This window comes from Acomys russatus, chromosome 28, assembly GCF_903995435.1.
Source record: "Acomys russatus chromosome 28, mAcoRus1.1, whole genome shotgun sequence".
Classification (NCBI taxonomy): Eukaryota; Metazoa; Chordata; class Mammalia; order Rodentia; family Muridae; genus Acomys; species Acomys russatus.
The window spans coordinates 22,050,247-22,062,536 of NC_067164.1; the positions used below are offsets into that span (position 1 = coordinate 22,050,247).

The following is a 12,290-nucleotide window of genomic DNA, read 5'->3' on the forward strand; positions in this document are numbered from 1 at the left end:
CAAGACCATGGGATCAGCAACGGCAAAGGGCATGTGAGTGTGGAAAGAGGCACATTTCACAGGGTCACATTCCTAGAAAAAGAACGACAGGCAGCTAATGACTCTGGGAGAAAGAGAGTTAGCATCTCCCGCGGGGGACCCTTCTTACTAGTCCAGTGCCCTGAAACTACTTACACACAAACACTGAAAACAGACTCAGTGGGTTACATTTATATGTGTATGTGCATATATACATATATACATGTATATATATACAGAGATGCATGTATGTGTGTGCATATATATATATGCACACAGAGAGATGTGTCAGTGTGTGTGTGTGTGTATGTGTGTATGGGTGTGTGTGTGTGTGCGTGTGTGTGTGTATAACAACCATAATCAAATAAAAACAGGCTATCAACTTGAGGCTGGGAGGATATTAAAGACGTTGAAAGGAAAAGAGGGAGAGAGCATAGTAATGTGATTCTATTTCAACTAAAACTGTTTCTCTCTCTCTCTCTCTCTCTCTCTCTCTCTCTCTCTCTCTCTCTCTCTCTCTCCCTTTAGAGGTACACAAATTTCTTCCCCTTTTATTAAGCATGGGTTCTTTTCTCTTAAAATATAATCTGAGTACAGGTTCCCCTAGTCCCCTCCCTATATTCCTCCCAGTTTCTCCTCCCCATCTCCTCTCCCATTCAAATCCACTCATGTTTTCATTAGAAAGAAACAGGCTTTCATTAGAAAAAGAAAAGGCCTCTTAAAGATAACAACAAAACATAACAAAATAAAATCTAATAAAATAAAAAACCCCATCATACTGAAGTTGAACAAGCCAAGGCAACAGAAAAATAAAAGAGCCCCAAGAGAAGACACAAGAATCAGAGACCCACTTGCTCACACATTCAGGAGTCCCATAAAAGTACTAATCCGAAAGCTATAGTTCATATGCAGAGGACCTGATGCAGACAGAGTCCTGCATGGTCTATTAACAGAGATGGCATTAAAAAAAAACTTCAATATAATAAAGACTATGTGGAGAATATTAAGAGAATCAACACAGTGATGCTGGCTAATATTCATTGACCTGGGTCTTGTAAATACATGAATTATTAAATTTAAAGGAAATGTTATTACAAGACCAAAATGATTCTGTGTGCATAATGGTATTGACAGTTATTAATATAAACATCATCATAATAAGATAAATATGAGTCATCTAGGAAATAAAAATGCTGATGTCGATAACTTAGTTGGGTGATGGCATGGAAGATTCCAGGATGAAGTTTAAAAGAATGTTCTCATCAGCCACACTGAGTGTTAATGGGTAATGTTGAAGATGGGTCATTCAAGTAAATTCAATGTAACAATACTGTCTCTGAAGATGATACAACCGCCAAAGGTAACAGTTAAGAAATAAAGTGTTTGTTGTATAGCATAGGGCTATGGACTAGACTATTGCTATTTTTGGAACATTGTAGACTTTATAAAAATTACCAAATGTATTCATTTTATTTAAAATATTCATAAGATACATCTATTGCAAAGGTCAAATAAAGGTCAAACAAATCAATACCTTCAAGGGCATGCTGTCACTTAAAATGCTCACCTCAGACGTTTTTGTTCTATGACATATAACAAGGCATGCTTGCTAGCTCGAAACATGTAAATAGTGTCACTTTGATTGACTTTGAGCTATCAGGAAGGCCACACTGAATGTTGAACGGAGAACAAATGTAACACACTTCATCACTGTGCAGTATTTCCATAATTCAGATACAGTAAATGTGGATGCCTTTGTAGTCATAGACAGTGCTAGAACATAGTAAAATACTTCAGAAATATTTATGAACTTTATCAAAGTTCTTATAAGCTTATGCGGTTTAATCCTTAGATTGCTATGTTTAAAATGTAAAATTCCAGGGAATAGCTGGACATGGTAGCACATGACTTTAATCCCAGCACTTGGGATGCAAAGGTAGGCGGATCTCTGTGAGTTCAAGACCAGCCTGGTCTACAAAGAGTGTCCAGACCAACCAAGGCTACACAAAGAAAATGTATCTCAAAAAGCAAAAAAAAAAAAAAATTTTTTGGGGGGGGAATTAACAATGGTCACTCTTGAGTCATAGATAAGTCACAGCTTTGATACATGACTTGGCAGCACATACATGTGGAGGGGCGAATGTTGGATTGAAGAATACATGAGAGAAAGCCCCGAGTTAATGTGTAAAGAGCAGATGATGTCCTGGGTAAACATGTGCTGTTTGACATGGTCAAGGGCCATGTCAAGGACCAAGACCTCTGACCAGTGGGAAATTAGCAAAACTTTTCCTCTAGGGCGAACTCAGATCAGCAAAGCTTTCCTTTGGCCCAAGTACGAGTGTTCACAAACAATTACAGAATGCAAAAATAGCAACTCCAGCTTTCTCCTCTGGGTGTTTACAGACTGAAACTGCTCCCTACAGACACCTCCTACCAAGACTAGCTAACGAGAAGCACACTGAGATTCCATGTTGTGCCATAGTTCATATGGCCCCATCAGTGTGCACACAGCCTACCTGTCCCCAGCCTTTCTTTATGTGTGTCTGTCCTTTCTTTATCCCTTTTCTACCCAAGTCAGTTTCCAAAGACCAAGTCATGCTGCAAAGAGTAACAGAGGGCTAGTAAATCAATATGGAACTAACAGGAGTAATCAAGACCCCAAGAAGCAGTACTTAGGACTAGGTAGCTTGTTCTGAGATTAATACATAGAAATTTAGAGTCTGGGGGAAGGTGTGTGTGTGTGTGTGTGTGTGTGTGTGTGTGTGTGTGTGTGTGTGTGTGTGTGTGTGCTTAGTTGGTTGGGTTTTGTTTTATGGATTGCTATTGGTTTTTAAAATGTCATTATGAAGTCTAGGCTGGCTTCAAACTCACTATGTAGCTCAGGTTTGCCTTGAATTCCTAATGAGCCTCCTGCCTCAGGCTCCAGAGTGCTGCAGTTGCAAAGTATACCACCATGCTTGGGTCAACACTGAAATTTGAAGACAGCGCACCCAGAGTGACAGTCATTCTGCGTGATGGCTATAGTCAAAAGTTGTTGCATACTCCTTTATAAAAAAAAAAAAAAAAAAAAAAAAAAAAGCACCGGTGGTGGTGGTTTAAGACAGTTTGGGCCACACACACAAACACTCATTGGAATGTTTTACAAAGTAACATCATTTTCAAGTATAAAGTAATTGTCAATAACCATTAGTGCCCATAAATCCAGGCCTAAGGTTATATTGACATTAGTTGTCTGCTGAGATTGTTCTGGTAGAATTCAGTTCTTCAAACAGATTACACGTATTTGAGGTCATATCATGTGTTCAGCTTTTTGTCCTTCCTTTCTACTTTTTGGCATGTATTGTGTGTGCTATAGACGTGTAGTGCATGCATATGAGTGCATACATGCACAACCCTGTAGCAACCAGGACAGAACATGGAATTTCTTCCTTAGTTACTCCTCAGTCTTACAGGCTTGAGGAAGGGCCCCTTGCTGAAATGGGAGTTTGCTGTTTGAGCTAGGCTGGCTGACCACTGCGCCTTAGGGATCTGCCTGTCTCCACTCCTCAGTATGAAGGTTCCAGGTGCAAGCAGTCTTGGCTGGCTTTTTTAAGGGGATACTGGGGATATGAACTCAGGTCCTCTTGCTTGCAGAGCAAGAGCTCTTGCCTACTGAACTATCTCCGCACCCCACTTTACTGTTTTCCAATCTTCATAACCTCAACACAATGTTTGAATCTAGGTTGAATTTATCACTCAGCTTGCCAATCACGCATGATTTTCTCTTCTAATGAACGGTGCTCCCCTTGAAGATGAAGTTTGCATCTCATCCGTGTTTTATGCCAGTGTCTGCTTTCTATTAACCCTTCGCTAAATATTAGTCCACTTAGAGTGAAGAGCTATCTGATGCAGACTTATTGAATTAAATTAATTAGATTGAATCAGAATTTAATTTGATGCCATGGTAGGCAAATTCTTAAGAGAGCTATCAAATGGGCAAGGCTTTGGATCATTAGACAATATAATGTACACAAGATGGATTCAAATGTCAGCTGCCTCTCTCTTATAAGTTCCAGAACTTCAACAAGAACACAATCTCATGTGCCTCAGTTTCCCTAACATAAGAAGCAGATGATATAATAAACACAGTTGTTAGTAATACATCCATATAAAACACTTAGGATAATATCTTGCACATATGGAGCCCCCAAAGATATATATATATATATATATATATATATATATATATGTGTGTGTGTGTGTGTGTGTGTGTGTGTGTGTGTGTGTGTGTGTGTGTACATATATATGTATATGTATGTGTATATATGCACATATATTATTGCCCTGTGTTCTATAGGTAAATCTGATTTGCAGTCACTGGTAAAATCAGCCTAAAGTGTGATTTAAGTCATATTGAAGCATATTCCTCTCAGTCCAAATATTCTCACAAAACCAGACTTTCCATTGGCTTCAGATTGTCATAGCCTCCCCTCTAGATGCAAACTGTGACTCGTTACATTAAATCAGGACTGAGCATTGTACACACTGAATGTTGGTCCGTCTTGCCCCGACTTGCCTTGATGACTCGGTATGTCAGAGAAGAAATATGCTGTTCTTCACGTTCTCTCGTCGGATCTTCATGCCGGACCATGGAGCTGACAATTTTCATTTGACACTCAGAGAAAAAATGACCCATGGGAACAAAAGACTCTGGCACAAGAAGCAGTATATTATATTAGCTCTGTAGTCATTTAGCATGCAGAGCCTTTCCAGTTGTCAAGAGTGGCCTCTCTTACAGGCCCAATGATCCCTCACCTCACTCCTTTTTACCAGGATTGCTCTCTTGAGATGTGCTGCATAGGAAAAACATCTGCATGTGTGCACTCTTAACCTTCACTTGTTAAGCCAAACTTTTACACCAGGAGCATTTTAAAATGCTTTTCAATTGAGACTCAGTGATCTTGTGGCTGCTTTTGTCAATAGAATATGATGAAGGACATCGGTTCTTCCATGGCTATCACGAATGGCTTGCCTTTCCCCTCATCCACTTGTAGCAGTCTCTAAACTGTTATGAGCTGAACTATCAGGAGAAAGCCCTAACAATGAGACACCAAGTCAATTCTCTGGCCAATGTTTGCAGCTGAAACCACATCTGAGTCATCCCAGCACAAGGCTCACTCATGTGAGTGTGAATGGAGGATACTGCCTGTGATTCTGAACCTCAGCCACTAATGCCATCGCAATTTGAGGCCTTTGATCATTATCTCTCCAGCTGAGCAGCAGCATTATGGGCCCCAGTATTGTTGATTGCCTTGGCCCCAGAATCTATGAGCACAATAAGATGCTTGTTATTAACTGCGGACAAACGAGGATAACTTGATAAGCATCCATTGGGATTGAAGCATTTAGCATGAACCAGATAGGAAGTCACTGCATTGAAAAATCACATGGGAAAGAAAAATAAACCTGAAATCCTAACAGCAGGAGCAAGGTCTGTCCCTGACTTTTTCCCCTACTTGTGGGACCATTTTCCTCCTACTGGGTTGCTTTGTCCAGCCTTGATGTGATGATTTGTGCCTGGTCTTATTGTACCTTGTAGCTTGTTGTGTTATGCTTGGTCGGAGTCCCTGGGAGACCTGCTCTTCTCTGAGGGGAGGAATGGAGGAGTGGATCTGGGAGATAAGGGAGGCCTGGGACAGGGAGGGGAAACTGTGGTTGGGATGTAATATATGAGAGAATAAATTTTTAAAAGAATAGTAACAAATAAAACAAAAACTGAAAAATCTTCTGTAAGGATGCATATGAAACAAAGGTTGCACATGAGAATCAAGATACACACACTTGTCTGTACACATGAACACATGTGTGCATGCATGCACATATACACACACAGACATACACACACACATCTCTTCTTTTTTCTTAAGCTGAAGTATATAAGAAATGGCCTCCAAACTCACTTCACCTGAAAACAAAGCGCGTTGCCTTCTAACACCCTAGTCTATCCCTGTTCCCACACAGGCCTTATCCAGAGGAATCTACCATTTTATCTCAACCTCTGAAGGCTCTAACAAGCCACACCCAAAGGTTGCTGTCACTAAGAGAGGAATTTTTCTTTTGCAATACTGGTAATGATGTCAGCTATACCCAGTGGCCAAGAGTTGAGATGTAGGGCCCTGATATGGTCTCAGACACTGTTGAGTCCAACATGCAACTCAGGAGCTCAATATCATCCAAAGGGCATTGTTTGAATCTTAAAAGCTAACATATGGCACAGAAGCCTGGAGTGAACGTCTTAATCTGCATGATTCTAACCAAAAGGATAAGTCAACCAATAAATACCCCAAAAACAGTTTTCTCAAGAAAGCTTGGCAGAGTGAGGATTCCCTGGACAACAAAATGACTTAGACACCACAGACTGTAGTTTTAAGAGAATGTCATGTTCTCATGGCCTGGTACAGAAACATTCTCCTAGCCCTATTAAGTCAACAAATTCCATCCAGAGAGCAGAGCAGGGCCATCTTTGAATACAGTGACATGGGAGAACCCACATACACCTTACTGATGTTGTCCAGCCACCATCAGCTCAGGCTTTCCAGGAAGCAGCCTGGTTTTCTGGGCATAAACATCCATGAAGTCATCAGAAAAGGAGTAGGGGAGCCTTGACTTCTGAGAGGGTGAGTGAGTGCTGGTTCCACAGCCGGGCCTCAGAGCAGAACAGTGCAACACTGCAGTAATGGCTCACAGGGCAGGGAGATCCAGAGGCTTCTGGGGCAAGGTAAGGATTTCTAGATATTGGTCACCTGTGCTAGGTCCCATGGACTCCTCCCTGAGACCTGGGTGCTGTGTTTTCTCTTTAGATTTGTTCTACTGTGCCTTTCATGAGGGTGTCCCCAGTAGTCCTCACAACCAAAGTGTTCACCAGAACCGAAAACGAAAGCAGCCATCTTTTTTGGCGCTAGCAAATGTTGTCACTTTCTTCCTAATCCTCTACTTGTGTAGTTTTTGTCTGTTCTTTCAAGCTATGCTCAGCACCGCCAAAATATAGACTCTGGCAATTTTCGTGATTAACTGTACGTTGGATACAGCTGTGCACAGAGAGAAATGTTTTCAAATCTAAGAAGAGAAAAAAAATCTTTCCTACTGGGTAAGAAAGAAAAAAAGTTCATGAGTTTGGAAGAATCTTTTAGGGAGTGTTCAATAACATCTAGAATCTATCCAGTGCCTGTTGCATGCTAAACTTTAGTCCTGGTACTAGGGACACATGAGAGAATAAAGCAAGGACCTCCGTCCTAGTGGAAGTTTGGGATTTTATTACCGCTTTACCTGTGTACTGCTTGTGACTTTGGGCAAGTCACTGCACCTCTGCCCAATGGGAGAATAAACAGGCTGGTTTCAGTGGACACTGAGCCTGGTGCACTGCAAACGATGACCAGGACACGGGCCCTACCTAACCCACAGATAGCAGAAAGGGCTGGAGATTGATTTTTTTTTTTTTAATAAGCAAGTACAGTGTGGAGAAAGGAAAGAAGGCTGAACCACACTGGTTGCTGGCTCCATGATCTTCTGCGGCTGTTGTTTGGTGGCGGCCTTGTGGGCCAGGTCCTTGGCCTTCTCTGTACAGTCTCCTTCGCTTTCTCTTTGGCCTCTATTGCTGTCTCAACAAGTATTTTGGAAGGGGGCCTCATCATATAGTTTGGCCAAGATGTGATCAAAGCCCTTCATTGTCTTAGTCCCTTTGCTTCTGAAGCAGGGCAAGACCAAATTCCTTTTGGGGGCACTTTTAGAGACACCAAATAAGCTACAGGAGACCCAAGCTTGCTGACGGGTTTCAGTCCAGCAGCTATCGTCAGAGTTCACACAGTAAATACATTGATCCTCCACAACCACCCAGCAGGGTGTGGTTGCTGCTCCCGGTGAAGGTGGTCATAGTCTGAGTCTGGTGGGTCCTCAATAGAGTCTTCCAGGATGTGGTCCAGGTGAGCAATGTTGACAGTCTCTGTGCCCAATGTGGCATCATTGGTTATGTTGGTCATGGCCAGGAGTCTGTGGGACTGAGGCTTCTGGTCAGGGGTCACCTCCGGGTACACTGTGTCTTCACTTAAGGCATCTTTTCTATAGGGATTCAGGTACCTTTGGCCAGAAGCCAGTGAACAGTAGGTTCCAAGAACTTTGGAGTACTCTCTGGCCTAGGAAATGCTTCACCACCATGCAGGGAGGCAGGTATAACACCCTCACAGCATCAGGGTGCAGAGCCAGAAAGGGTGTGGCTCCCCAGGCTCACAGCTTAGTCACCAATGTGCTCGGCCCATGTCATTTCTGCCACCATGAGGGGCTACATACCTTTGTAATTCATACTACCAAAATTGTGATTCCTACCATTTCCTTAACAAACATTCTGCTAATGTGTTTGTGGCCTGGCTGACCTGATGCATGTTCTCAGTACGAGTGATGGGGCAAAATATTTGAAACTTAGCTTCATTCTGTATTTCTTATTCATAGCACTCCATTTAAATACCAAATGCCATCAATTAAAAAGTAAGTCTTTGTCATCCATGGCTATGAAATAAATGACCCACAAAATGTAAATGCAAAAATAATAAACACGTCTTATTAGAAAGAAACTTTCCCTGGGAAAAGGCTTCATAAGGATCCATAGTTCTTTAGGCGTGTTCTTTGATATTGGTAATAAAACAGTTATAATTCTGTGATAAGAGAGAGTTCACCCATTGGAAGCCTTCAGGAATTCTGCAAGTTTCATACATTTCCCCATGTTGCCAACAAAGAAGTAAGTAGGCCCAAGGGCAGCTTACTAGAGAGAACCAGAATAGAACAGAGGGCATATCATTGTCAGAGTTATGTGTGCCAAGCTGACAGCTGACCGCTGGTCATTTAAAGCATCCTTCTTCTTGTCATTTGACCTCCCTGAATCCTGGAAACAAGCCTGTGAGCCAGCCCCCTCCTTCTATTTTATAAATAATCACCAGCTCCTTGAAGCTGAGCACATCTCAAAAAAAAAAAAAGCCATAGCCCTAAAATCACACACATACGGACACGCACGGGCACGGGCATGCACATACATACACACATGCTTCACATCACAATGTGACAGTAAATAATGTGCTAGTCTGTGAAAAAGATGGAGAAAGCATCACTTGAAAACACATTTAAGAGACAAGATAAGTTTTTGCTTTCTTAAGATAAGATATATACAAAATTGGACATCGAAGTGAACGTTTGTTGAGAACCAGAAAAAAAAAAAAACCAGCATAAATTGCAAGCACACAAGTTACAAGCAAATAAATAAAACTTTTAACAATACAAAAATATAGAAATTTAAAAATATTTAGGGCTGGTCAGATGACTCAGTGAGTAAAGCCCCTTGCTACCAAACCTGAAGACCTGAGTTTGGTCCCTGGGCTCTACATGAAGTATGACAAGGGTAGACTTTATGAGAATGAATGCCTATGAAGGTCAAAGGCCAGCTTACAGGAGAGCACACACACATAAAATAAAAACATACACAAAACACAAAGTTCAAGACAATCATATGAAGTAGCTGGTGACACCTCTGTTATTGTTGTATACTGTATACTTTCCATTGCATATTCCTTTATTGTTTCTTTAAATGATGATGGCTTTTCATACCTATTTAACATGCCAAAAAGGTATGTTTTTATGTCATCTCTATACAAGGTATAGTCATCTAGCAAGAAGGAATTTTAGTCAGTAAAATGACCATAATATTGGCCTGTAAACAAGCCAATTGATTAATTATTGATTTGGGAAGATGCAACCCGTTGTGGGTGGCACCACTCCTGGCCAGTGGTCCTGGGTGCTACAAGAAAACAGCCTGAACAAGCCATGAGGAGCAAGCCAGTAAGCAGCACCCCTCCATGGCCTTGAGTTCCTGCCTTGAGTTTCTGCTCTCAGTTCCCTCAGTAACACATACGACCTGACAAATGTAAGCTGAAATAATCCCTTTCCTCCAGAAGTTGGTTTTGGTCATAGTGTTTAATCACTGCAATAAAAAATCTGGCTAAGACAATGAATAACTAAATCTGGCTTATCTGTTTCTTTACCATAACTGAAAAGACTAAAACAGACACCCTCACTCAAGAGATCTTGTTACTGTTTTTAAAACTAATAAACATTCATCTCCTACAACATGAAACACTGATAATTAAGTCTTGACAGCTCCCATTAACTGTAGAGTGAACTGATTCTCGCATATGCCCCATTACTGGGTGTTCCCAATATAAAACGCATGGACTTTGACCAACAGGATCCAACTATTCTACTTGTTGTACATATCCAAAGGTTGAGATTTTTTTCACATACAAAAAGGAAGTCAGATTGCTGTAACTCACTATAAAACAATCAACTAACAATGGATCAAAGATTTAAATATAAGGCCTAAAACTCAGAAACTGCTAGAAGAAAATGGGAGAAACACTTTAGGAGATTGAATCAGGACAAAGAGATGTTTTTCAGAATTCCCCCAAAGCACAGCCAATAAACACAAAAATAGACAAAGGAGATTATTAGCAAACTAGAACATTTCTTCCCAGAAATGGAAACCAAAAGCATAAAAAGACAACCTACAGGATAATAATAAATATTTGGAATTATTCATATGAAAAGGACTAATATCTAGAATTAATATAAAACCTCGAAAGTGTTAACAGCTAAAACAAAAAGAATAAAAGAAAGCATGGTTTTAAACTGGAATACTGATATTAATAGCCATTTCTCAAAATAAGCTATACAAGTGGCCAAGATATACATGGAAAATTGTTCAGCATCAATATCCAAAAGAAAATAGTACTTAAAACCACCATGAGATACCATTTTGAGCTTCTACCAAGACAGCAAACAATCTCTCCCCAACATTCTGGTGAGGATGTGAAGATGTGGGGAAAGGGAACCCTCATAAAACTGCTGGCAGCAAAATAATCTACACAGCCATTGTGGACAACAGTATGGGGGGGCCCTAAAACCAAAGAACTGTAGACAGAACCACCTATGATCCAGGAGACTTACCATGAGCACTTGTTCAAAAGAAGCAGCACGTTAAAGAGATAGCCACATTGCGGGTCCACTGTTACTACCAATCACAGCATATCAGAGTAGGTTTCCATCAGTAGATTTCAATGAATAAGGAAAGTGTAGAATGTTTGCTCTACAATGGAATGTACCACCTTCATGAAAAAGGATGAAGTTTTTCATCTTGTTGCAACATAGACCAGCTTATAGGATGTCATGTTAAGTAAAATAAGTCTGGCGCAAAAAGGCATGTCCCACATGTTCCGTATGGGGACACTAATAGGGCAGAATAATGGCTCCTAAAGTATGGAAAAGATGAAGAGAAAACAGTCAATGGCTGGATAGGAGGAGCCACAGCTACTGCCTTTTAACAGGGGAGGATAATTATAGTTGAAACAACTAATTATATATTTCTAAGTAGGCAGCAGAGCTAATTTTGTGACGAGTGTTTGAGGTTTTGAACATGCCAATTGCCTGATCTTATCACTGGGAGTTGTATATGTGTACGTGAGTGTTATACTATACCCTATAAATATCTACAATTATGAACCAGTTAAAATTTTAATGTATTTTTTAAAAATTACTAGCATTTCAAAACTTTTCATTACTTCTTTGACTTAAACTTGAGCAGTCAATACCATATCAAAATCCCAATTATCTAAGGCTCTTGTCAAGCACCACTTCTGAGATAATGAACTTTTTTCTGGGCTTTAAAGGAGCGATAGGGGGCCCTGGGAGTTCTCAGATAATTTAAGATCCAAAGGCACTTCATCTAGATCAATTAAAGCACAGTGTTGGCTAGCTTCATTTGCATATTTCTATTAGTTCTCCGCCTCACCAAAGGCTGCATTCAATTACAGCTCATGGCCTCATTAATCAGTCACAAGTGATGCTGACAGCAAACAAGCATCTCTTGCTTGTGGTACAGCACACAGAAATCCACAGAGGCGAGGTGCTGCCTCCTAGCCCAAGAGGCTTGAATGAACAAGATGACAGGGGCATGAGGCTCAGAAACCCAGACAACAGTGCAAAGAAAACTTTCTGAGGACTGGAAGTTTGTAAATGCAAACATTGCTTACTTCCTTAATTTTTGCATAACTGCAGGAAGCAGTAGAGATGTTGACAGTCTAGAAGTGGAAGTACTACCTATTCCAGAAAAGGAGGAAAAAAATATATATATTCTAATATAAAATCAAAGATCTCGGTAACAACTTCTAACAAGATGTTAAAGGAGATTATCTTATCGA

The 12,290-nt window shown here is 40.6% G+C and overlaps 1 pseudogene; it reads right to left on the reverse strand.

Moving 5' to 3' along the window:
- Positions 1-5,257: 5,257 nt before the first annotated feature.
- Positions 5,258-8,208, reverse strand: LOC127210534 (PRELI domain-containing protein 1, mitochondrial-like; annotated as a pseudogene).
- Positions 8,209-12,290: the final 4,082 nt, after the last annotated feature.